The sequence below is a fragment of the Protopterus annectens genome, chromosome 7.part0, assembly GCF_019279795.1.
Source record: "Protopterus annectens isolate FY-2018-M chromosome 7.part0, PAN1.0, whole genome shotgun sequence".
In the NCBI taxonomy this organism is placed as follows: domain Eukaryota; kingdom Metazoa; phylum Chordata; order Ceratodontiformes; family Protopteridae; genus Protopterus; species Protopterus annectens.
This window is the reverse complement of record NC_056739.1, coordinates 271,676,091-271,703,306: the sequence shown is the minus strand read 5'-3', so window position 1 is coordinate 271,703,306 and position 27,216 is coordinate 271,676,091. Positions and strand designations below refer to the sequence as shown.

At 41.0% G+C, this 27,216-nt stretch overlaps 1 protein-coding gene across 1 annotated transcript in view; it reads right to left on the bottom strand.

Annotated features, from left to right (window-relative positions):
* PIK3C2B (phosphatidylinositol-4-phosphate 3-kinase catalytic subunit type 2 beta) overlaps positions 1 to 27,216 on the bottom strand; it is a 1,063,900-nt gene that overhangs the window by 413,708 nt on the left and 622,976 nt on the right. The gene's annotated exons all lie outside the window — the stretch shown is intronic.

Here is a 27,216-nt window from a genome sequence, read left to right as displayed (position 1 = left end):
AGCACTCTTCTGTGGATCAGCGATGGTTAAACTCACCATGGTTGACTACAACCAGTTGAGGAAATGCCATGAATATAATTCTCTTCAGCAACGAGTAATATAATCAGCAGCAGAATAAACTTAAATGGCAGGCTCAGTGGCAAAAAGGACAGAGCCCTTACTATGACCTAGGCGACCAGGGATAGAATGGTGGCCCCAGCACTGAAGGAGTCAGGAAAAGAGGGAGAGAGACAAGGAAGCATCACCCACTTGCCCTCCCCAGGGAGTAGGAAGGGTAGCAGGTACTCAGAGAGCACAAAGGGAGCTATTATTTCTTCAGTAGAATCAGAGGAAGTCATACCCTTGCTGGAGAGGAGGGAGCAGGGATGTTATCTGGCAATATCATTTGCAGAAGTGAAGGAACGACTAAGCGCAGACAACTCATTGCACATCCCCCATCAATTCTAGAATCTGAGTGTGCATGGGGAATATAGTTCTAAGTGAAAAAACTTTAAACAACCACTAATGGCTTCTAAATGACAGCCACTCCAAGTGAACTGCCATTCCCTGTGATGTGGACGAGATGGGCCTATTGGCAGAGAATAGGCTGAGTTTCACTAGCACAGCAAGGGTGTGGTGAATGGGGAAGCTGCCAAGGAGAAAAGTATTAGGGGGCATGATTGAGAGATCATTATTTTTTGTACTAAAATGCCACTAGAGAAAGGCACTGGAGATCCTTTATTTTCCTCTTTACTTGAAGACCTGATAGGGATACATGGGTTGCAACAATAGTAATAACAGCTCATATTTCACAACAAACTCAAACAATTTTGGCACTTTATCACAAAATTACTCAAACCAGGTAAAACAAGACAACCAAATGCCATTTCTTTAGAGACCTCAGTGCATATTGCTACAATACCCACACCCCTATTGTTAACAGCATTACCCACTCTTTAATCATACCCACAGCAAAACAAAACCTCATCCTATCTTACCCATCAACAACCAGATGACTAGTACTTCAGCAAGCACCAACCACCTTCATTTGCAAGCTACAAGCTTCTAAAAAACTTAAACTTGTGGCAGCCTCCTTTCTGCATATCTGATATCAGCAGTTTACATTGTCTCTGTCCTTATAAACATTCTGGTTTATATTGTATATAGGTTCATAGGATGATACTAGGCTATTGGCCCGGAGGTCCTTATAAACCTAGCCAAAAATTTCACCCATGTTCCCTTAAAGTCAGCACCTGTTTCCCCTGTCCATCAGGGACACAGGTGGGATCCCAGGAGTATAATTTCTGTTTCCCATCCAGCCGTCTAGGTTCCTTTTAAAGAGGGCTAGAGAGGTACTCTGCTTAACATGGAGAGGGAGTCTATTCCACAGACAGGGGAGTCTTTGGGACACAAATGTATCCTGTCAACAAGTTCTATTAATGTCACAGACCAGGTTAAGGCCTTGCTTGTGGGTTGTGCGAGTGGAGTTTGTCTCACGGATATGCAGCAGCTCCGTCAAGGCTGGGTCTGAAATGGCCTTGTTTGCCAGACACAGGTCACCTCTGAGCAGTCTGTATAAGACTGAGTAGAGGGACAGTGCCTTTAGCCTATCCTTTAGCCTATCTGTATAGGATAGGTGTTTGAGACCCTGGATTTTCCTGGTCAGGAACCTCTGTGGTCTCTACAACTGCTGCATGTGCTCGGCAAGATACATCCCAAAGGGGGCACTGTCCTCAATAATGGGTCTGATAAGGGAGGAGGTACAGGGATGTTATGACCTCCTTGTTCCTGGATGAAATACCCTTATTTATGAGGTGAGCCATGTAGAAAGTCTTCTGTACAACGGAGGCAATGTGGTGATGAAAAGTCAGGCTGCTATCAACCTGGGTGCCCAAGTCCCTCACGACCGATTGCATGCTTAGTACGTTGTTATTAATGTGATAATTAGTGGGGATGACATCTTCTCCAAAGGGGATAATGATGCATTTCTTGGCATTCAGTTTGAGGCCATGCTTCTGGCACCAGTCATTAGTTTGGGTAAGCCCCTCTTGGAGGAGGTTCACATCACTAGAGGAATTTAAGACAGTGCCCAGCTTGCAGTCATCTGAAAACTTGCTCTGTCACATACCACTGGTTTTGGCTTACACCTCAGAAAAGTATATCCCAAACAGTAAATGCTCCAAGACTGATCCTTGGGGTACACTGCTCGTTACGGGTCTACTACTAGAGGTGGCTTTCCCCTACTTTGACTGAGTGGGTTCTATCAGTGAGCCAGTTAGCTACCCATCTGGTAACATACGGGTTGATGCCTAGCTGGGAGAGTTTATCTATTATGCCCGAGTGGGGAATAGTGTCAAAGGCTTTGGCTAGGTCAAGGTAGATGGTATACACAGTCTTCCCCTTGTCCATGGCTTTGGTGACTGTTTCAAAGAAGTGGACCAAGTTTAACACTTTAATACTGCACACACCAGGAAGTAAACAATAGTGACAGCACTTCATAAAGTAAACAATAGTGACAGCACTTCATAAAGTAGACTCTATATGCCTTTATGTCATATTTGGTCTCTTCTCCTCCATGACTCTTGAACAGTATGTTTCCCTTCAACTTACTTAGTAAATTAACACACAAAAGGAAAATCAAAGTGAACTGGTATTCACCATTGTTTTGACCCATACAAAGGCTTTGACACACTAAACTACCAAGTGTTACTACGATGCTTATCCAGTTATAGACCACATCCCCAGTCCATATCCAACTTTAATAGCAAACCGAATGATCAGTCTGTAGTGGATTGATGTTCTTTCTAATTCCTCCTTAAAACCAGACTGCACTGCCATAGGAATCCATCTTTTCCTTTTAACTGTCTTTGTTAATTATTCTTACTTCTAAAGTAGATCTGCAACATTAATCTGTTACAGAGATAACTCTGCCATTTTTTGTGCAGACACAGATGTTAAATGGCTCCTTTATGACAGCTAAAAATTACTAAAGCAATCACCATGGATAGAAAGTCTTCTGTGCCATCCAAAGTAATCAAAAAGTGTGTTTTTTTTTCATTTTGCTTTGTAGAAGGGCAAGCACCCCTGCACCACCCACATGGGACCACATAACTCCAAAACTTATAAATACCAACTCCACAATTGCACTCTATTGGTAAAGGAAAATTTCAGCTCACCTGTGCATCACAGTCTTGACCAATCATTCGTTTTGCTCCAATAACAGCATCACTGTTCAATGAGACATGGGACTGCCATGTTAATCTGATAATAAAACACATCCAAAGTATTTACTGACTTACTTACGTTTTCATTTGATAAAGGGGAATGTTCAACCAGCCAGTACCCATTTTTGTAAGATACCTGGGGAGAAAAGTTCTACTTCACCGTAACAGCAATAAGCATTATTAGAGCAACGGCTAAAAATATCTAGCCTTCAAGTGACTACAAAGAAAACAGAAACAAAGCTGTTCATCCTTTCCAGCAGTATTGACACACAACATATGAAAATGCACTCAAAAGACAGCTGCCTCAGGCTCATTAAAAAGATCAAGTCTATTAACTACCCTGCCTTCTATGTGCATTTTCCCATTTTTAATAGTCTAAACTATGCACTAGTTGTTAAAAGTTGAACACACCAGTAACAGAGCAGCAGGATTCATCACCATTCCCATTTGTAGGACACATGGTTTCTACTTCCTAAAAAAACTCAGTGGTTAGAATTTAAATAGCTACTAAGAACTCACTCACTTTAGGCTCACAGCCTACTGCAGCTCTATAATATATGTTTCTTTGAACTTGGTGAGCTGGTACAATGCTATCCAAACCCTAAGATTCTCTCAGTAAAATCATACTCACTCCAATGTGTAGGTTTTAAAGCTTTGGAACTACCTCCTACAATCTGCAACAATACAAAAACATAAAACATACACCCTTAAATATGCTCTGCAAAATTATACACTTGACAGCTTGTCTTGCAAATGCTATGCTGAGTACTAGCGGTGTAGTTTTTTATTCACTCTGCCAACACTTAATCCAGGTCAGGGTTACTATGGAGTCGTAGCCTATCCTAGTATTCAGTGAGTGATAGGCAGACAAACTAATCCTGGATGGGTAACAGTCCATCAGAGGACACAAACACACACACAACACTGTGCCTCTTTCTGAGGTGGAAAGTCAAATTAAACATCTGAGCTGCACCAGACATACAACTGTGGGCAACTGGAAAGATCTTATATTCAAGAAAATTAAAGCACCCAGTGAATTCACCTGTGGAGATAGGGAGGATATACAGACTCAGCACAGAATATTCCTTAGCCAAGAAATAAACTGCAGGATGAAGATCTTTGAGGCCGTGAGGTTAAGCACTGTGCTTCCATATTAACTGTGTAATGTAGGCTCAAAAAATGTTACTATGAACAAAATACATGCTTACGATGTCTGAACACAGAATTCAGAATCATATGTCTCCCTACACTTGTTTGTGTAAATTATTAATTTCCATATTAGTTGCCATTTACTTGCATCTGTTGAGTCCAAATGGATTTTGTAAGCAAATACTGCATGTATAAGTTGTCTTGTCACAGAATTTGTGTCAGTCTGCATTCAGTAAAGTCATTCATTGTTAATTTGTACATTTGTCATTCCAGGTCCCTGGTGAAAATGGGCTATACTTACTGAGACCATCACACTTAATAACAAAAATTAATGAATGAATAAAGTAAATCTGTAAGCAAACAGATAAGTAAATGAATGTGACTATCTGTTTTTGATTGCACAGGTGTTTTCTCTATGCACACTGTCATGCTTTTTGATGGGCGACATCAAAAGAAGTAAAGCCACACAGTGAGTACTGAATGACTATTTGGGAGACAGGCTGATAATTAAACTGCACCTGGCTAACAGGAAAGAAAGAGGCAGTCTAGGTCAGGGCACTGTCTTCTATGAGGGCATGTCCACTCTGCCCTGAACTGCCCCCTTTCCCACCCATCGATCACTTGACTGAAATAAGAATAAGATTCATCTTTAGTTTTAGACTCAGCACTGTTGTCTAACAGTCTAATACGTTCAGTTGTAACTGTACTTCTCCCCATGCCAAGGTGCACTGTATGACATACATTGTCCTATATTGTCCTATCATGGAATAAGAATTTGAAAAAAAAATCATAATTTTACTTACTGAATTTCTTTGGATTCAGCAGTGTCGAGCGCACATGCATTTCCTGACTGCATCATGTAAAGCTTAATGCACAGTGCATAGAAATTAATACTGCATGTTTTAAGTAATCATCCTAACTTACTTGTTAAAATTTTAAACAAATCTGAAACTACTAAGCAGGGCAAACGACAGCAGATATTTTGATAGTCTTTCAGGTAGTAAAGAAGAACTTGCTTTCCTCCTTTCCGTTCCAATTCATGCTCCCATCACAATAATCTGTTAAGACTTATTGCCCTCTACTCACTCTTGGCTATGTTTATCATTAAAGTAATAAAAGAAAGCCAATATCTTTTAGGGGAACCTGTATTCCCTTATAAAAAATAAGGCACCCTCCATATACAGATCATTTTTTAATAAAGCTGTTGCTGAGAGAGCTTTTACTACAAGAGGTTCAGTTTGCTACAGTCAAGTATCAGCTGAAACTTAAGACTCAAGAAACAAAAAGCACTTTTTAGTGGCCCTAACAGATCATTAACATGGTACTCGCACAGACACCATCTACATTTGTGCCAGTATGGGGTTTTTAGTTTACCAATTGTGCCATATTTATTTTATTTTTATTCTATTTCCCTTGTCAGTTTTGTAACCTGTAAAGTTGCCTGCATGTATGGGCAAGATTCATTTCCAATTTTGCAGTATCCATATTTGTCTGTATTTATTCCCAATAAAATAAATTCAGAGTCTGATAAGTTATGCTGTTTAGGTGTTAAGGTTAAGGTGTGCCAAACTAGGTATGTACACACAGAAACCCATATGTAGTACTGTCAGACAAATGGGGTGAATCTCATCTGGTTTTATCTCCTTACCTGCTTTTGTTTAAAACATTTTTTCTTGACCCTTTCCTCTGTCAGAGGTCTCATAGGTTCATAGGCAAATACTTGGCTAACTGCCTTGTGGGCCCTTTTAAGCCAGGCCAATTTCCCTTTCAAAGGTGAGAATTAAACTCTGTACCTTGTTACTTCATGGTAAACATGTTAACCATTACACCTACATCTAACCCCTTAAGACAGGTAAGTCTTACTGACTTACCTGTCTAGAATATTACTTCTGCATAACTCCTTTTGCAAAACAGAATCGAAAGCAAACATTCAGAACATCTGCCTTTTTGCTATCGTTTTCTGTCCAATTTCTTTCTTTTCGTTAAGACCCTGAGCATCTTCCATATATTTACAAATGTTTTATCACAGTTCATTACATTGCTTGCTCTTTTCCCCATTAGACTGATTTCTATGCTCTAGTAATAATTTACTTTTGCAGTCGTTTGCTTTAGCTGATACAGTTACCAGACTTACTCTATTCATACACACTTCCTTGTACTAAATTTTGCTATTATTCTCTTTAAAATATTTAGGTGCCACGTTGAGAACCACTGTGTTTTTTTTTCTTCTCTGCATTGATGAGGTTCAAACAATTCTCAGCCTTAACTTTACCTTAAACCTTTAACAATATAAAATAGCCTTGTTCCATAGCTGCTGACAACTTCCCAACTGAATACCTCAAGATGGCAGCAGAAGCCATATCTTACCCACTAGCTATCGTTATCAATAGAGCCATACATGAATCTTATATCTCAGCTATTTGGAAAAGATCATACATCATCTCACTGCCCAAGGAAGGAAACACAACAGAAGTCTGTAACCTTTGTCCCATTGCAATTCTCTCTCCTCTCTCAAATATCCTAGAATAATGCATCCACACCCAACTTGTACACCATCTCCACTCAGAACAGCTCTTAACCAGTACTCAACATGGATTCAACCCTGGCCATAGTAAAACTACTGCACTGTTATCCTTTTAAGATAACTTAAACAATATTTCTGGATCTGTACAATGCCTTGGATACAGTTTCACACAAAAAACTCCTTCAACAACTTCTCCATCTTTGCCTAACCCCGCCTTCACTTCAGTGGTTTAAATGCTACCTATCTGACAGACAGCAGACTCTTTGATGGCATCATACCTTCTCTCCTTAGCTCCCTGTTATGCTGGTGTACCCCATGGCTCAATTTGTGGTCCACTCCTCTTTGACATTTTCATTAATGACCTCTACACCTCTTTTAGGCTAGCATCACTTGTACAGTATGCGGACAATTCACCACTAATATGCTCATCTGACACTCTAGAGCACTTCCTGAAATTACACAAGAAGCCTTCACCTCTATTGAAAACTGGCTTATTACTCAACCTCCAAAAAGTACTCAAGTCCTATTCCTCCCCAAAGCACACCTGACGGACAAATCCAACTTAAAAATCTTCACACCTAATACAGAGATAGAAACTGTATCCTATATAAAACTGTTTGTTCTGACAATTGATGACAACCTCAGATTAGAACTGTACATTCAAAATAATATAAAAAAAAAAACTCACCACAAACTTGGCGTGCTTTACAGACATAAAAAAGTTCTTACTAACGCTGCTAAAACCACCCTAGCAAACACTTACTTCCTTTCTTCACCTTTATATGGTGCCCCTTCCTTACAACTTGCAGTTTATCTGTTAAAACTAAACTTGATGTATGGCATGACAAAGCTGCTAAACTTGCTGCCAATAAACAATATGATAAAACATCACTGCAAGGCCCTTTAAAATTTGAACTGGCTTGAACTACCCCACTAACTGGACTTCATACAGTTAGCTACTGCCCACTTCACCATTTATAAACCTCATGCCTGTCCTGCACTAAGCTCCATCTCCTTCCTATCACCCAAACAGATCCCTTTGTTCTAATGATAAACAACTTCTCACCATTTATAAACCCCAAAAAGCAATTGGAGATAGCCTTCCTACTCTGTTGCCAAACAATGGAATTCTATTCCACAAGCTATTAAAAAGTACAGTTGTGTACCTACCATAAATGTAGATGTTCGAATGTATTCACTGTTGCAGTCATTACACTTGGGTTATCCTGCTGGCAGGCTACCCGCAGTCAGCCAGAATTCCAAAGTCTAGGTCCAGCGTCGGTTGCTGTCACCTCCTCCCTGACGTCAGTGCGCCAGGAGTATAAAAGATACAGCTGACACCATTTTCTTCAGTTTTTCTTGCCCCAGTTGTCAGGTGCCCCTATATAGGAAGGCTAAAAAATTATGCCAATAAGTATGCATGCACAACATCTACAAGCAAATACACCATATAGGTTGTATAGGATGGAGAAGTGCAGAAAAGTCCCAGCAAAGAAAGGGGGATGGTGGGAGGGTAACCTGGACTGCAACAGTGAATACACTCGAACATCTACATTTATGGTAGGTACACAACTGTACTATGTTCATCGTGTTTCACTGTTGCAGTCATTACACTTGGGTTGAATCCCAAAGCTGAGGTTGGGTGGCTGGGTCTAAATAGGATTAGGAGAGGGTATAAGGCCCTGCAGAACGGCAGTGGCGAAGCCTGCCCTAGATTTAGAGTAGAGAGGTAAGTGGTAGTGCTTGGTAAAAGTGTGCACTGAACTCCAAGTTGCAGCCTCTAAAATGTCTTTGGTTGGTACTCCTCTGAGGAAGGCTGCTGAAGTGGCTGCTGCTCTAGTAGAATGTGGCCTAATGGCCTTAGGCATTGATTTGCCATGTTATGAATAGCAGAAACGAATGCAGTGGCCTATCCATTTTGAAATAGTCTGCTTAGAGATAGCCTTTCCTTGTGATCTTGCAGCATATGCCACCAAACGTTGCTCAGTCTTTCTGAAAGCTTTAGTTCTGTCCAAGTAGAAGCGTAGCTGTCTGTGTATGTCCAAAGAATGTAGGAGTCTCTCACCCTTATTCTGTGGGTTTGGATAAATGGTGGGCAAATTAATTGTTTGGTTAAGGGCCACACTGGACACTACCTTAGGCATAAAAGTTGGGTTTGTCCTCAGAGAAACCTTGTCTTGATGAAAAATGATAAAAGGCTCCACAACCATGAGTGCCTGTAACTCTGAGACTCGTCTTGCAGAGGTTATTGCTAGGAGCAGAGCTGTTTTCCATGATAAGAACTTTATTTCAGCTGTATTGGCTGGCTCAAAAGGTGGCAGTGCTAGTTTTTCCAAGGCATAGTTGGGATCCCATGCAGGTATTGGTGCGCTCCTTGGGGGTCTTATGTTTTTGGCCCCTCTGAGGTACTGTCTTAGCAATGGATGTGAAAAAATAGGTGGTTCCATATTGTAATGAGCTGAAATGGCAGAGGCATCGATTTTAATTGATTAAAAAGATAGGCCTTTGTCCAGCATCTCAGTTAGATATTGCAAAATCTGAGAAATACTTGGTACAATCGTGTCAATTCCTTGTGCCTGGTTCCAGGCACAGAATCTCATCCATTTTTCTGCATAAGATTTTCTGGTACTGGGCCTCCTGGCCTCCAAAATAACATCCATCACTGCTTTAGAGAGAGTTGTGTTATGAATGGCTACATTATTCGCCATGCTGCCAGATTTAGGGCCCTGAGTTGGTTGTGCCAAATCTGATTGTTTCGTTGAGTCAGTAAATGAGGAAGCAGAGGTAATGTCCAGGCTGGGCCTTGAGACAAGATCTTTAGGATTGGATGCCAGTGCTGGCAGGGCCAGTCTGGGGCAATCAGAATCATTTTTGGCTTCTCTTGTCTGACCTTTAGGAGTACCTTGAGGAGGAGAGGCAGAGGTGGAAAGGCATACACTAAGGTTTTTTCCAGGTGAATGATAGAGCATCCACTTTCCATGCTTGCTTGTGATAAGTCCCTGTGCAGAATCTTTGTAGATGGCAGTTGTGAGGGGAGGCAAATAGATCTATGTCCGGGCATCCCCATTTCTTTGTTATCATGCTGAAGACTTGTGGATCCAGTTGCCACTCGTGGGCATCCGTTAGGTTTCTGCTTAGTTCGTCTGCCAGAGTATTTTTCTTTCCTGGCAGGACTTGTGCTTGCAGGTGTACTTGATAAGTCAATGCTGTGTCCCACAAAGTCATGGCTTGTCTGCAGAGGGGGTAGGAATGTGTGCCTCCTTGCATGTTTATGTACCACATGACTGTAGTATTGTCCGTGTTTATCAGAAGTTGTCCTGGAAGAAGTAGATCCTTGAAAGCTGTTAGGGCATTCTGAACAGCCAGCATCTCTTTTTGATTGATATGAAAATGCATTTGGCTTGTGGACAATGTACCCTGAATACATTTTCCTGCCATGTGTGCCCCCCAGGCATAGTTTGATGCATCTGTTGTTATTGGCTGCCTGGCTGTGGGTAGGGAGAATGGCTGTCCCTTGTTGTGGTGACAGGCCTGTGCCCACCATCGAAATTCCTGTTGCAGGCAGGGAATGAGGGATACTAATGTTTCCAGGCTGTGGCAATGTTGAGTCCAAACACTTTTTAGATACTATTGTAGTTTCCTCATATGCAGTCTGGCATATGGAATTAGAAGAATGCAGGATGCCATGAAGCCCAAAGCCTGCAGAATTTTTCTTGCAGATAACTGGGTCTTTGTTGCCAACAATTTGAAGTAAGAAGTTAGTTGACTTTGTTTGCCTGGCATGAGATAAGCCATCTGGGCAGTTGTATTTAAGCTTGCACCCAGGAATATTATCTCTTGAGAGGGTACTAGTTGTGATTTCTTTTCGTTTACTGTGTAACCCAGGCAATTTAGCAATCTTTTTACAAATGCCAGATGTTTCAGTAGAATGTCCTTGTTCTCTGCTTGAATAAGGCAGTCATCCAAGTAGGGAAATATTTGAATTCCTCTTTGTCTGCAGAAAACAATTACTGGTGCCAGGCATTTTGTGAAGACCCTGGGCGCAGTAGATAAGCCAAAGGCCAGTGCAGAGAATTGGTAGTGCATTGAGCCAGCTACGAATCTGAGGTATCTTCTACAAGATTGTCTGACTGGAACATGCAGGTATGCCTCCTTTAGGTCCAAAGTTACGAGCCAAGCCTTGTTACCCAGCATGGGCAGACGTTGCTGCAGAGTTAACATTTTGAAACTTCCAGAAAAGTGTTTAGAATAGACAGGTCCAGTATTGGTCTCCAGGCTTTGTCCTTTCTGGGTACCAAGAAGAGTCTTGAGTAAAATCCTTGTCCCTGCTCCTGAAGTGGTACTTGCTGAATGGCGCCCATGTCCATGAGGGAAGAAACTTGCTTTTGTGCCTCTGTCCATTGGTTGTGTGGCAGGTCTGGCATGCCTCTTGCCTTTGGCAGGGTGTGAAAATGGAACCTGTAGCCATGGGACACTATATTCAAGACCAGTTTGTCCTGTGTAATCATGTGCCAGTTTTGTTGAAAAAGTGCTAGTTTTCCCCTAAGGGAGCTTCCAAAAGGTAAGTGCTTGGAAGTGGTAGAGGAAAGTCATTGTGACTGTTTCCTATAAGGTTGAGATTTGTCTTCTCCACTTCTGGAGGTGGAAGCACCCCATTGTTTAGGCCTGTATGAGCCTTGGGGCTGGACTCTGCCTCTAGGGTATCTGTATCTGCCTCTTTGTAGCCTATCTGATACTGGAAAGGACACATTTTTTGAAGGCCAGTTTCTGCTAAATCTGGGTGGCTGTACCTGTAAGAAATCTTTAACTGTTTGCATAGATTTCGCTTTATCCTCCATTTTCTTCAACACCTCTTCTGCCTTAACACCAAACAAAGTATCATGCTGTAATGGAGCATCTAATAATTTTGCTTTAACATGATCAGGCAGATTCTGTTCCTTTAACCAAGCATGCCTTCTAATCACAGAACCCATCACAGCGGCCCTACAAGAGGCCTCCAAAGAATCAAAATCACATTGCAAAGTATGTTTTCCCACCTGTTCAGCTGCATACAATAAATCCTGCATTTCCTTGTTGTTTTGACAGTCAGAATTAGTCAACATTTTTGTTGTAATAGTGACATTAAGTATTGCTGATATTTAAGCATATGAAATTGACAATTTAAGGCCCTTACGGCCAAAGTAGCTGAAGTGTAAACTTTTTTATCCCATCTGTCCAGTGCCCTTGAATCTCTATCAGAGGGGACAGGGTTTTTTGCAGTGGAATCCTTGGCACCCTTAGGACCCTGGGAAATGGTCTCTGGCTCAGCTGCAGGATTTTTATATAAAAATATATGGGAATCTGGAACCCTGTAGTATCTGTCTGGCTTAACTGGTGCAGGAGGTATGGAGTCTGGAGACAGGTCGGACTCTGAAAAAACATCATCCTCAATGTCCAGAACAGGGGGAATAGCAAGGGGCCTGTGCTGCAGAAGTAAAAGAAAATCTGTGAGCCTTTTCTTAGATTCTGAGGTAATCCTGGCTCTCCCAGTGGAAATGCTCCCTCATGGTATGCAGGGTTTCCCCAAAAGAGTAATCTTCTGAAGGAGAAGCTGAAGGAATAGATTCTTCAGCATCAGAATCCTCATAGGGAGGAAGAGAGTATTCTACATCAGAGGAGGAATCAGAGGAAATGGAAACCTGATCTGAATATTCATATTCAGTCTTTTGCCTAGGCCTCTTATCAGGAGGGGGATGGGAACCCCTGATCAAACTAATAAGGTCTTCGGCCATTTTGAGCATTTGTTTTTTAGGCATGGAAGTTTGTCCTGGAGAATGCTGTACTTGTTTCTTTGTCTTTAGAGCTGCTTTAGTCTTTGGCTTTGAAGCTGAAGATGGCTTTACATATAACTGTGTTGGTCTGAAAACACCCTCAGAAGCCAATGCCTGCACAGCAGCTCCAGACCCATCTGAGGGGACTGTTTCCGAGGATCCAATACCTTGAGTTTCCAAAGGCCCAGTCGGCTCCACGTGGGAGTCGGGAATGGCCTGTGGCTCTGAGGTAGCAGGTGCCAGGGGCTGCAAAAGTGCCTCACTGAGAACCGGCGAACCAACGAGTAGCTTAGTGGAAGCCTCATTGTTGGTTTTGGACCTCGGATGCCTGTCCTTGTCTTTATCCTTGCGTTTTTTTAGAAACTCCGTTCGTCGGTTGTTCCGATGGCATAGTATAATTAAATCTTCGGCCGAAGTAATGAAAGGCAAAATTGTACAGAAGCTTGATAGTGCACTGGTTAAATCTAGCACAAAAACGGCAACAAGCAACGTTGTGGTCTGGGCCTAGGCAAGGTATACAGTAAGAATGAAAATCCTTATGAGGTATTTGCTTCCCACAAGAAATACAATGATTAACTTTTTCTGACATCGGTCTGGAGCAAGAAAAAAGTTTCCCCAATGGGGTACTTAGCTGTAATGAAGACTTCGGATCAGAAATTCGATTCTGAAAATCTAAGGAATCGGCCGACCAGCACTTGCAAACTGCTTTTGCTTCGGGCACCGAGCGGCAAGAAAAACTGAAGAAAATGGCGTTGGCTGCATCTTTTATACCCCTGGTGCACTGATGTCAGGGAGGAGGCGACAGCAACCGACGCCGGACCTAGACTTTGGAATTCTGGCCGACTGCAGGTAGCCTGCCAGCAGGATAACCCAAGTGTAATGACTGCAACAGTGAAACACGATGAACATCGTACCATCCATTCTTAAAGCATCCTCTGAAAGACCACCTATGCTCATGCTATTCCCCAGGTTGAAGACCATTCTCCTTTTCTCCACCCCTACCTGTACAGACTGTCCACCCATCACCACTCCCTCATCTTCACCTGGCTATTCTACCCTCTCTACCACTTTACGTAACCTCTTCCTATCACCTCCTCAACAATTTATACTAATTATCCTAATCGCTCTCTTTCTCCCTTTCTATTTGCAATTAAACTAAACAAATGACATTTACTTATTACTACTGTGAACTGCCAAAAGGACGCTCTCCAGAATTCTATATAATGTTTTACTTTGTTTTTTTCTCATTGTTCTTTGTGACATATAATGAAAACCACAAAGGCAAGGGCAATTTCCAAAACTTTATGTTAGCGCTTTCGTTCAGTTTTCATACAGGAACTTCTTCAGAGAAATTTCAAAATCAAAATGCACAAGTTAAATATTTTTGGTAAATTATGACATCATAAAAGTAATTAAAGTCTTAAAGTCATACACCCTCTTAAACTGGCTAAAAGGCAGACAACTGTGTGCAATACATATCACACAATACGTGCTATAAGAAATATTAACAGTATATAAAAATGTATAACAAAAAATATACATAATAATAAAATTCAATAATCTAATACTAAAGAATTCTAAAATAAGAGGTCAATCATCTCTCAAGAGATTTAAGTTTCAAAATACATTTTAAGCAACAATGATCGTTAAGACCTGGATACGCATATGCATTCATAGGTAAGTACTAGGCTATCAGCCCTCGGGCCTAAGTAAGCCTAGCCAACAAGGCTCCCTGGCTTACGCCACCCAAGAAAGTTATTTTCCTGTGTACCTGTTGAGCAGAGCCACAGAAGTGATCCCTGGGGTGTATTTCCTATTTCCCATCCACTCATCAAGATTTTTCTTGAAGAGTGCTAATGAGGAACTTTGCTTGACATAGATTGGTAGCTTGTTCCAGAGTATGGGATGTCTCTGGGACAGGAATCTATCCCTCCAGCATATCCTGTTTATTGTAATGACAAGGTTTAGCTCCCTAGAGTTTGTAGCTCGGAGGGACTGGAATTTCTTTAGGTGTAGCATGTCCAACAGCTCTGGGTTTGACATAACTTTATATGTTAGGCAGAGATCACCTCGGAGTAGGAGATATGCTACAGAGTAAAGCTGGCGTTTTTTGAGACGGTCGTGTACGGCATCTGTTTGAGGCCAGTAATCCTCTTTGTGAGATTCTTCTGTGGCCTTTTCAGCTGCTGCGGATGTCTTGTGAGGTACATTCCAAAAGGGGCATTGTACTCTATAATGGGTCTAATGAGTGTCCAGTAGAGGGGAACAATGACCTCTTTTTTCCTGGATGAAAACCCTTTTGTGATGAGGAGTGCCACATAGAAGGATTTCCTGACTACTGTGGCGATGTGATTATCAAAGGAGAGACTACTGTCCACCTGGGTCCCAAGGTCTCGTCACACATTCATCATTAAGTAGACTGCCGCCTACGTGGTAGCTCATGGGTACAGAGTTTTGACCAAAGGGGATGACAATGCACTTTTTGGCATTGAACTTGAGGCCATGGCTCTGACACCAGATATCTGTCTCAATGAGGCCCTTCTGTAGGATGTCCACATCATTTGGGGACTCGACTATGGCTCCTAGTTTGCAGTGTTCTATGAACTTCATTAGCCAAAGTCCTTCTGTGTTAGCCTGTAATTCAGAGAAGTAGATACCAAACAGGAGAGGTCCCATGACTGAACCCTGTGGTACTCCACTTGTCACTAGTCTGAAGTCAGATTTGGAGTCTGCAACTTTTACACTGTGGGTTCTGTCAGTCAGCCAGTTGGCGACCCATCTTGTGACGTAGGGATTTATACCTAGTTTAGTGAGTTTAGCTATAATTCCAGAATGGGGGATGGTGTCAAAAGCCTTGGCGAGGTCAAGATAGGCTGTGTGAACCACCCTACCCTTGTCTATGGCTTTGGTGACTGCCTCAAAGAAGTCGATCAGGTTCTGTAGGCATGATCTGCCTTTCACAAACCCAAACTGGGTGGGGTCCAGAGTTTGGAGGTTACCAATGTCTTTGTTTATGAGTTCCATGATGATACATTCCATAGCCTTAGAGACCAGGCTCATCAGGCTAATACAGCGACAGCTCCTAGGATCAGTGGTGGCTCCCCCTTTGTGGAGTGGGATAACTGTTGCTGTGCACCATACAGTGGGCACAAAGACTGATGTGAGGCTATGATTGAACATGGTGCTTAGGCGGGGAGCCAGTTTGTTCTGAAGTTCATGTAAAATGCAGCCTTGGATGTTGTCCTGTCCATGGATGCTGTGTTTTTGGCTTTAGGGAGTGCAGCTTTTACCTGCATAGTTGTGATTACAGGGACTCTGCATTCTTCCTGTATAGATTTGGGCCCTTTAGAGGGTGAAGTGGGTAATGTTAGCACTGAACATCTGCCAGGATGTTGACAATATCAGTTGGTTCTATGATTTTCATGCCCTTGTGCTGTAATTCAGAGCAGATCTGAGTGTTGCCATTGAGTATCTTGACATAGCTATAGAATGCTTTGTGGTTGTCCCTAGAATCAGTGGCAATTTTGTTTTCATAGCTAGCTTTGGAGGATCTTATAAGGGATCTCAGCTTCTTACCGAGGCTGACCAGGGAACTCCTCCACTCATGAGATTTTACTCTCTTTTGCAACAGTTTCTTCCTTCTGTTGTAGAGTTTGTTTATGACAGGGGACCACCAGATTGGCTTCCTTTTTTTGGAGGATAGCGTCTTGGTTCTGTTTGGGATAGCATGATCCATGCACTCATGTAAGTGCTTATATAGTGCATTTGTGTAGGATTCAGCAGTCATAACTGTATTGTCCATCTGCATGGGTGTCATGAAGTTAACCACTTCTGTCTTAAGAAGCATGAAGTTGGCTTTGGAGAAATGTTTTACTGTGGTTTCCTTAATGAGGGGGTGAGGGCAGGATGTGGATATCTGGGTTGATTAGCTTATGGTCGGATCTGACCACCGAGGAGTTGACTTCAGGTGTGGAACACTGGTCACTCATGTTGGCAATGACTAGGTCTAGGATACTGTTGGCCCTGGTGGGGGTGTGGATAAGTTGATCCAGGGCATTGGAATTTATGAATTCCAGAAAGCGTTGAGTGAAGGAGTTGGTACATGAGTAGTTTTCCCAGTTAATGGTGGAGTAGTTGAAATCGACCATTATTAGGGTGTTTGGTTGAACCTAACATTTTCCAGTATATCAAGAAAAGAGGAGTGGGAATCCTGGGGCATGGTGAGGGATCTGTAGCAAGCTACAATTTGGATTGCAGTTTTGCCCAGAGTTAGTTGCACTTGGATAACCTTGGATGCATTATGCTAAGCAACTATCCTGGAGGTGTGGATGTCCTTAATGAATATGGACCCACCTCTGCCTTTGGTATTCCGGTCCAGGTTAGATGGCTGAAAAGTGTGGTACAAGTTACAGCCTGGTAATGCAGGGATGCTCTCTGCAGTCTTGAAACAGGTCTCAGTGACTGCACAGATATCAATGTTCTCCATTTTAAGGAGTGCCTCGAGGGAGTGCATTTTGAGATTTAGACTTCTAGCACTGAGTAGCATTACCCTCAGTTTTTGCTTGACTGTTACTGTTACAGTGGTGAATTTGTCATTTGAACCTTGCCTAAAAAAGGCACTATAGGGGCTGCAAGAGCCTTAGCCAATATCTGGTATCCCAGGGGTGACAGGTGCAGGCCATCTCTGGCAAAGCATTGTGGTTTGTCGACCATGTCGTCCCAGGCAGGCAGATACTGGATCCCTTTAGAATGACACCAGAAACTTTGCCAATTGTTGAAGCCAATCATTTTGTCCTTGCACTGCAGTATCATTCTGGGCAATGGCAGGATGCTACTCAGGGCTAGGGTCATACCTGCCTGGGCTACAAGATTGGAGAGCTCTTCCATGTCTCTTTTCATGTAGTTCAGGGATGTACATCTCAGGTCATTCACACCAACATGGACAATGACAGAGTCATATTTGCACTTGTTACGGAGTGACCTGAGTGCGTGGGTTATGTGGCGGATCCTGGCACCTGACAGGCAGCTGACAGTAACCTTCTCCTTGTTTAGCCTGGTGAGTGGGACATCAGTGTGCCTGACTATAGAGTCACCTATGACTAGTGTGTTGGGTACGTTGTTTTGCCTTATGGGCTGTGGTTGAGTGGCACAGAGTCTATGGGCTATGTGTCATTTGGGTTGTGTTGGGGTGGAGTTTGCTTGTGTTTCTGCTTTGGAGGTCTCTGTTGCTTGAGCCGATTATTATTGAGAGCCTCCGCTAATGTTTTTGTGTTTCTATGTGTGGATTTTGGTGGTGCAGGTTTAGTGGGACTATGTGATGAGTGTAGTGTGGTTCAGTCTTGGTTGGAGAGAGCTTTACCTCCAGCTTGGCTAGATAAGTGCATCTCTCACAGGTTGTAGTGTTGGGTGGTAGGAGGAGAGGATTTTCTGTGTACATGAGGCAAATGTTACATTGCCTCAAGATGCCCAGATTCATCAGAATGACAGGAGAGAACAATGGGAGCTGACCCTTAGACATGCCTGAATAAAAAAGTATTTTCCTCTAGACAAGTGAGGAAAGTGAGTACAAGAGCTGTTTTTTTCTAAGCAAGTGAGGAAATTAAGTACAAAAACTGTTTTCCTCTAGGTAATGAGGAAGGTTGAGTGCTGTAGCAATTTGTAGCTTATTTAGTGCTTACAACAAGTTCTGAACAAGTGCTGAGCATGAATACGCAAATTCAAGTGCTAAAACTAAGAATCTGTATATGAATTAGACTAGTTACAGGAAAGAAACAAGTGCAAATGCAGGCTTTTAAATCAGAAAGTTGAGAGAGATGGAAAAATTGCCCAAACGGACAATAACTACAATTTCTGGGCCAGAAACCACTCCTTATGTGGTAAATAGGTTACCCGGTGCTTACCACTCCCACTGATAAGCTAGCAGGCTTCCCTCCAACACAGAAAGGCTTGGGGCCTTCAGGAGCCTACAAACAGTCCTGGATACAGCACATCTGTATCCAGGACTAGACTAGTTACAGGAAAGGGGGAAACAACTGCAAATGCGGGCTTTTAACTCAGAAAGTTGAGAGAGATGGAAAAACTGCCCAAACGGCCAATAACTAAAATTTCTGATCCAGAACCACTCCTTATGTGGTAGATATGTTACCTAGTTCTTACCACTCCCACTGATAAGCTAGCAGGCTTCCCTCCAGCACAGACAGGCTTGAGGGGCTCAGAAGCTTACAAACAGTCCTGGATATAGCAAATCTGTAATTGGACTAGACTAGTTACAGGAAAGGTAGGAAACAAGCGTACATTTTTTTGTTACAGTTGAGCAGAACACAGGGAGATTCTAGCAGTTTTTTTTTTTTTTTTTTTGTAAAGGAAAGGGAGAGAGGAGAAGCTGAAGATAATTCAAGGTTAACAAACTAAGTGGGTTGGCCTTCTCAAATGTTCTCTCTGTATTAGGTAGAATGAACTAATGACACTAGACTGGGAGGAGTGTCCCAGATCAAATTTACAGTAGGAGCAGGCAACTGCAAAGCCATCAAGTACAACAGCAAGACACCAACAGGGAGGGTGGGGAACAATACTACAACTACTAGCCTATACTCTTTTAGACAGTAAACACTGCAGCCTCAATTGCCAGGCCAGTTCTTTTTCTTCCAATCTCAAGGACCAAGGTCCACCTCTAACATATTTAGTAACTTGTTCAATAACTAAGTAGTGGAAGAGGTGGTCATGATTCTCAATAACATGTTTCACCAAAGCATTAGTACAAATGTGTTTGCTGATATTGTACTGATGTTCATACATTCTTTGCTTAAAATGACGTTCCGTTTTACTGACATAAAAACATTAGCATGCTTGGCAAACAGCGACGTACACAACACCACAGCTGTTACAATTAAATTTTCCGTAAATGTCATAAGTACGGTTGCTATTTGTGACATATGTTTGGTATATCTCTATGTCTTACAGTATTGCTGATTATTTCTGAAATGTATAATTTTTAACTATTTTTTTATGTAATGTCTTTAACATTTTTTTTAATTTTCTCTGTTAAATATAGCTTTTCTCCTCAGGCATCTGCTGAAAATGGGATCTTACAACCCAGTCAGACTTTCCCAGTAAACAAATGTCAGTAAATAAATAAATCTAACTTCCCGACACACTGACTACACATGGTAAACCAGTCAGTATATGCCACCTACCAAAAGCAAATGAAAACCTTTTGTTTTACACATCTAAACTGAGCAAATAGCCAAGCCATGTGCTATATCAGCATGTTTGAGAAACTGAAGGATTTCTAATACACATTTATTTACTATGCATGTTATTTTCTGTACCTAAGCACTTTTTTTCTACATCAAAACACTTCATTTTTTCTGCACAGCATCATAAGTAAGAGTTCATGTAAAACAGCATAGCATGTTTGTAAGTAGCTTATGTTTTTTATACCGTGATAATTTTTGGTTGATAATGTAATATACTACAGCAAGTCCAGTTTTGCACCTGCATAAACTTGCTTGCAGTTCTTGACCTAAAAATCTGTACATGGCTAGCTTTTCAGCATGGCTGTAAAAGTACAGCCTGGTGTGTTACTGACCTTGAACTGGGAGGTATCCTGCATTGTTTAGAGACAGACGTGAAGCGTGGTGATAACATTTTTCCAGTGCAACTGTCTACCCTCAGCGCAGACAGACACTGTGACCTCTTTGTCAACTGCCAGCTAGATAACAGCAGGTGTGAGTGTTGACTGTTGACAACCACTGATGCTGAGACTCCAGTCTTGCCTGTAGGCTTTGAGAAACTAACCTAAACATGACTTTACTTTGAACCCCCATCCCAACAGATAAGATGGCCCACCACTTTCAAATGTCCCTGCCACTAAACTAGTGTGCCACTGTATAAGATGTGATTCAGTAATACCCTCAGGCAAAGGGGTTGTAAATGAAGCAAGACCACATCAGAATACTATGTAAGATCACCTTATCAGTATGTGAGCAAAGGTGGCTTTGAGACTATCCTAAATAAATACATATTAGACGTAAATATCTCTATGTAAGATGTACCGTTGTCATTTTTACACATCATTAAGTTCTCAAGTCAGTTTTGTTTCAGTGTATTACGTGGTACTTGAACATTTGTGTCTTGCCTGTAAGTATGATGTTTCAGTCATTGTAGCAGATGTTATGATTGCGACTTACAAATACAAAGCACTATCTTTACAAGAGACAAGACTATGAGTTGTAATTAATGTTTCTTACAGTAATATGTTCCTTACACATGGAGTTGCCATGGTTAATGTTTGTTACATCCCATGACTCATTATAAATGTGAAGTAGCAATGGAAAATGGCATTGTACGTGAAGTGGTTAAGACTGTGAACTGCCAATAAATGCAGATCTGTGGACATTTAACCACTGCTGCGTTACGCAACATTTAAACAGAGACTGGGTAAATCATCTGATTCCATTAGTCTACATTTGAATATTGTGTAAGAAAGCAGTAGTTAAGCACCCACAAGTCGATACTTCCTTTCATTATATTAATACATATGCCATGTCTGCACCACATTAATGACGTACTGGGCAGTTAATTCATGCTTCACCTTTCAGCTAGTTACTGTCATCAAGTTTTTCTCATTATTTGTTTCTGTGCATTGTGGGATATAATGAATTATTGCAAGGCATTTACTAATGCTGATTAATTTACATGTCTTGCGTGTCTGGGTTATGGCTGAAAAGGGGTCCTGAACTAGCCCACCCAAATGGTTAGGAAAAAAATAAATGAGTAACTTAAACCAGTCTTCCAAAGGCAGCCAAAAGGGTACGCATGTTTAATGGACTTACCACTTTAAGTAAACATTTTTATTCAGTTCTGAAACAAAGACAACTGCATTTGTGTGACTCCATGAAAGCAAAATATAGCAACTGAAATTATTACCGTTCCACCTGTACATGTCATTCTGAGTGGTAGTATGTGTGTCCTTTCATTTTCGAGTCTGTCTCAAGTATTACTGTCGGGAAACACAATGGACTTCTCAGAAGTTACTATGCATAAAGCATAACAGCCTAGAAGGCTTTCATGAATGCAAGATAATGCCTGCCTTGTTATGCAGTAAGCATTACAAATTTTCTTGACAACAAGCAAGCCATACCAGTCAGCATATAATGGGAATAAGCTTAAAGTCAGACTTATCTGTTTTCAAGATCAGTGTGCAATGTGTCTCAGACTTTTACACCATTTGCCAAACAAAGTTTTACAATCAGCTGTACCCTACGTTTGTTAATGCAGAAAGACCTAAACATTAATATTTGGACACACACACACACACACACACACACACACACACACACACACACAGTGTTAAATATAGAAAACCACTGAAGTGTAGACATTTACCAGCAGATGAGACCGACAGCTTTTTCCTCAGATCCACATCAACAGTTGTCAGCAGTGCAACCCTTCTGCCGGACTTCACTACCAGCTACAGATGAAAAACTCCATAATCATTTACATCCACATGTAAACCTGCACTGCTCGTTTGGATTTACTTTGCACATATACCAAATGAAAGAACTGCACAGTTACAGACTATAAAGAACTTAACATTGGAACATTTGCACACTACAGGACAATAACAGCAATGTCTTGGTCTATTAGTATCCTTGTACAGGCACAGCCTAAAATTATCCCACAGATGTATCATGTGACAGAAAGTACAGTGCACGGCATGTACAAATGCACAGACAAACATTCACACACATTACCCACACATTCTAACTGTGCGGTTTACGATAAGATGGTCCTTTCCCTTGCTGTGATTAATTCAACAACTAGTAGCCAAGTTATAAACAACTTCAAGTGGGAGATGCTATGGCAAGAAATACCAGGTATTGAGTAACATACTGGCACATGCAGTGACATTCACACTGCACGTAATTAAGATGAAACCCACCAGGTATTATGCATTTTACACTTTGGTATTTTATCAAAATAATATGCACTCACTAGGGATGCAAAGCAAACTAATATCCTGTCACTGTTAAAAGACCAAAGTCTCCTATCTCGACAGTAAATGCATGGAAATACTCAGAAGTTTCCAGACGTGTGCAGCACAGTGAAAAAAACAGTGACTGACTTACAGCTTGTTGGAATTAGCTGCAAAGATAACACTGCTGAGCTACTGCCATGTAACCGTAAGTGACCCTGACAGTGAAGCTCAAAAGGTCAGATATGGTTCTATTTCTGGGAAGACCCTTGAAGCAGTACTCCAAGTGGACTTCCACTCACTCACACCATTCACTTTACCTGGTTTTGAAATATTCACTGGCACTTTGATAGTAATGCCTGTCATGAGCTTCTGTGACTCCAGTCTCATATAAAAGCAGAATTCCATGCACCATCTTCTTTTTATCACCGTTTCAAAACCACTTTCAGTCTATTAGCATTACTTTCAGGGCAGAATTCAGAAAGGCTTACTGCGAAGTAGAAGCTTTAAGTAGAAATCTTTCTGCATCTTGCTCAGTCTTTCTGATTCATATCCAAAAGACACAAGCCGATGAAAGAACACAAAAGTAAAAACTGGTTGCAGGAAGGAAGACACCAAACACAAAACGTAAGAACAAGCAGTTTAATACAAAATGAAGTGCTTTTCGTCACAGTAAATACTGTGACTTCTTCAGATAAAAACAACATTAAGAGCATGCCCTTAAGTAGTCAGTGAGCAGTAGTTAATTAGTTAGGTAATTAACCAATATTAGTTAATCAGTTCATTTCATTCTTCTTGACAACAAATTGAAAACTAGTACTCATAGAAACTACAGTTTCTAAAGACTACAAAAGTGTCACAAACACATTTAGACACACCCACATGACAAACTCAAACCCTAACCCTACAGAAGAAACAATACTAAATGTTCTTATATACCATAAAATACCTACAAAGGTTTCTGTACTTTATAAGTACCAAATTTCTAAAATACTAAAATGACATGGTAAATCCATGTTTGTTCCTACTGTTGTTGATTTTTAAGATCTTATGTACAATTAATACATACTTTACATAAATTCTGTATGTAAAACCCTATCTAGCAAGGCTCTTTAATTTCAGAATACATACAAGAGAACATCTTTCATTTAAACCTGGATATTGCCCTGCATTGGTGTTCAACTGCCATAGTAATTCTAAACGTTCTAACTCTAGTGAAACTGGACCCCCCCATGTTACCGGGTACAATTTGGTCTATTGCCCTGAACAAAAACCTGTGATCCATGTATCCACGGATATGTTTAGCTAGGGCACTGTCTTCGCTCAATTTGCCTATGTGGTATAGATGTTCATATATTCTTTCCCGCAATTTCTCATCTGTTTTCCCTATATAGAATGTGGGACACATTTGGCATTGGGCTAGGTATATGACCCCTTTAGACTGGCAGTTTAATCTAAATCTGGTGGTGTATTGAGTGCCTTTGATCTTGAACTTCTGATCCACATCCATATGTTGACAGTACTTACACATACTGTCTGTGTTCCCTTCAATATGTATACCTATAGTATCAGTTGGTGTATCAATAAGATTTTGACTTAAAATAGGTTTGTACACTCCGTTCGTATGCTTATGAATCACCTCTTCAATAAGCAGACTCAATTCTGTATAGGGTAATCCCTCCCAGTGAACATCTCCTTCAAGTTGTTACATTCTATGTAGAAGTCTCTATCTAGGGAGGTCATTCTAGCTGCCCTGACCAACTGTCCTTTTACTACTGACTTCTTCTGGTGGTAGGGGTGACAGCTAGAAAAGTGCAAGAAACTATTAGAATAAATTTATTTTCTATACATACGTGCGTTGCAGCATTCACTGGTTGTATCTTTTGTCCAATAATTATGTAATCTTTGACAAAAGATTGCTTTTACAACTATCAGGGATAGCGATGGGGACCCTGTGTGGCGCCAGTTTCCCCAATTTAGTAATGGGCTGACTGGGAACACGAATTTGTCCTACAGAACAACTGGTTCCAAGACAAGGTACACTACTACACTGGATTCTTAGATGACATCTTCATGGTGATAAGAGGCGACAACGACACAGCTAATGCAATTGTCAGTTACTTTAATGAGACAACTTTTTGCAGTTTACATCACAATTTGGTGCAAATTCCATATCATACTTGGATGTTCTGATTTGTAAAATACAACCAGCGAATGCTACAATGCACGTATATATAGAAAAGAAACTTATACTAATAGTTTCTTGCACTTTTCTAGCTGTCACCCCCTATCACCAGAAGAAGTCAGTAGTAAAAGGACAGTTGGTCAGGGCAGCTAGGATGACCTCCCTAGTTAGAGACTTCTACTTAGAATGTAACAACTTGAAGGAGATGTTCACTAGGAGGTGTGTTACCCTATACAGAAGTTGGATCTGCTTATTGAAGAGGTGATTCACAAGCGTACGAACAGAGTGTACAAACCTATTTTAAGTCAAAATCGAATTGATACACCCACTGATACTATAGGTATACATATTAAAGGGAACACCGACAGTAATGTACTCCAGAATTTTAGTAATTTTAACAATTTCGTTACTTCATTCAGTGTAGATGCTCTTGACTTATGTGGGATCATCAGGAAGAACTGGGACCTACTATGGTCAGACATTTTTATAAGTAAGAAAGTGGCTCACACGCCTAGAATTATCTTCAAAAGAGGAGCTAATTAAAAAAATCTAGTTGAAAGAAACTCTAATACACTAGCCAGTAGATGTGGGATGTATAAATGTGGTATGTGTAAGTACTGTCAACATATGGATGTGGGTCAGAAGTTCAAGATCAAAGGCACTCAATACACCACCAGATTTAGATTAAACTGCCAGTCTAAAGGGGTCATATACCTAGCCCAATGCCAAATGTGTCCTGCATTCTATATAGGGAAAACAGATAGGAAATTGCGGGAAAGAATATATGAACATCTATACCACATAGGCAAACCGAGTGAAGACAGTGTCCTAGCTAAACATATCCGCGGATACATGGATCACAGGTTTTTGTTCAGGGCAATAGACCAAATTGTACCCGGTAACATGGGGGGGTCCAGTTTCACTAGAGTTAGAACGTTTAGAATTACTATGGCAGTTGAACACCAATGCAGGGCAATATCCAGGTTTAAATGAAAGATGTTCTCTTGTATGTATTCTGAAATTAAAGAGCCTTGCTAGATAGGGTTTTACATACAGAATTTATGTAAAGTATGTATTAATTGTACATAAGATCTTAAAAATCAACAACAGTAGGAACGAACATGGGTTTACCATGTCATTTTAGTATTTTAGATATTTGGTACTTATAAAGTACAGAAACCTTTGTAGGTATTTTATGGTGTATAAGAACATTTAGTATTGTTTCTTCTGTAGGGTTAGGGTTTGAGTTTTGCATGTGGGTGTGTCTAAATGTGTTTGTGACACTTTTGTAGTCTTTAGAAACTGTAGTTTCTATGAGTACTAGTTTTCAATTTGTTGTCAAGAAGAATAAAATGAACTGATTAACTAATATTGGTTAATTACCTAACTAACTACTGCTCACTGACTACTTAAGGGCATGCTCTCAATGTTGTTTTTATTTGAAGAAGTCACAGTATTTACTGTGACGAAAAGCATTTTATTTTGGAATAAACTGCTTGTTCTTACATTTTGTGCTTGGTGCCTTCCTTCCTGCAACCAGCTTTCAGTTTTCTGATTCATATACCACTCTTTCCCCTGCTATGTTTTTCCCTGGAGAATTACTTCATTGGAGAATTACATGCCAACACAGCAGCCCAAGGGTGTAGTTAATGCTAGTTTGCTATGTACTCTCCTGCAGAAATTATGCTGGCTCAGGGATAAGTCTGCAGAGTGATTTTTTTTTCGACAGGGAAGAAAAAGTGTATGCCATGGTTTGACACAAAAGGTGAAAAAAACCTAAAAGGCTGACTTTATAGGTTCATAGGTGTTTACTAGGCTAACGACCACAAGGGCCTTTTTAAACCTAGCCATGCATCCCAAATCTCTGATGAGTTCTGATACCCTTGATAAGTGTAAGCAGGGGCTTGGGAGAGTAACCATTTACAGATACTTGTTTGCATCAGAGACACAGGTGCCAAATCAGGGATGAATTTCCAGTTTCCCATCCAATTGTCCAAGTTGCACTTGAATTGGATTAGGGAGGAACTCTGCTTCACATGGATGGGGAGCCTGTTCCATAAACGGGGTAGTCTCTGGGATACATACCTATCTTTCCAGCAGATGCTATTTATATCACAGGCAAGGTTTAACTCTTTGGAATGGGTAATTCTGCTACTGTTTGTGTTGTGGACATTACTGGCACAAACTGCAGTCTCATAGTTGAGGGATGATACAAGCAAATACTGTCAGGAAAATGAAATATCATGCAAATGAGATCAACCAGTTAAAAAGTCATCAGTTAGATGTGACCACATGTAAAGAAACCTTATAAATATCCCATGCAGCTTTTTATGCACAAAGGACAGCCATAGTTTAAGTCAGGTGATGGA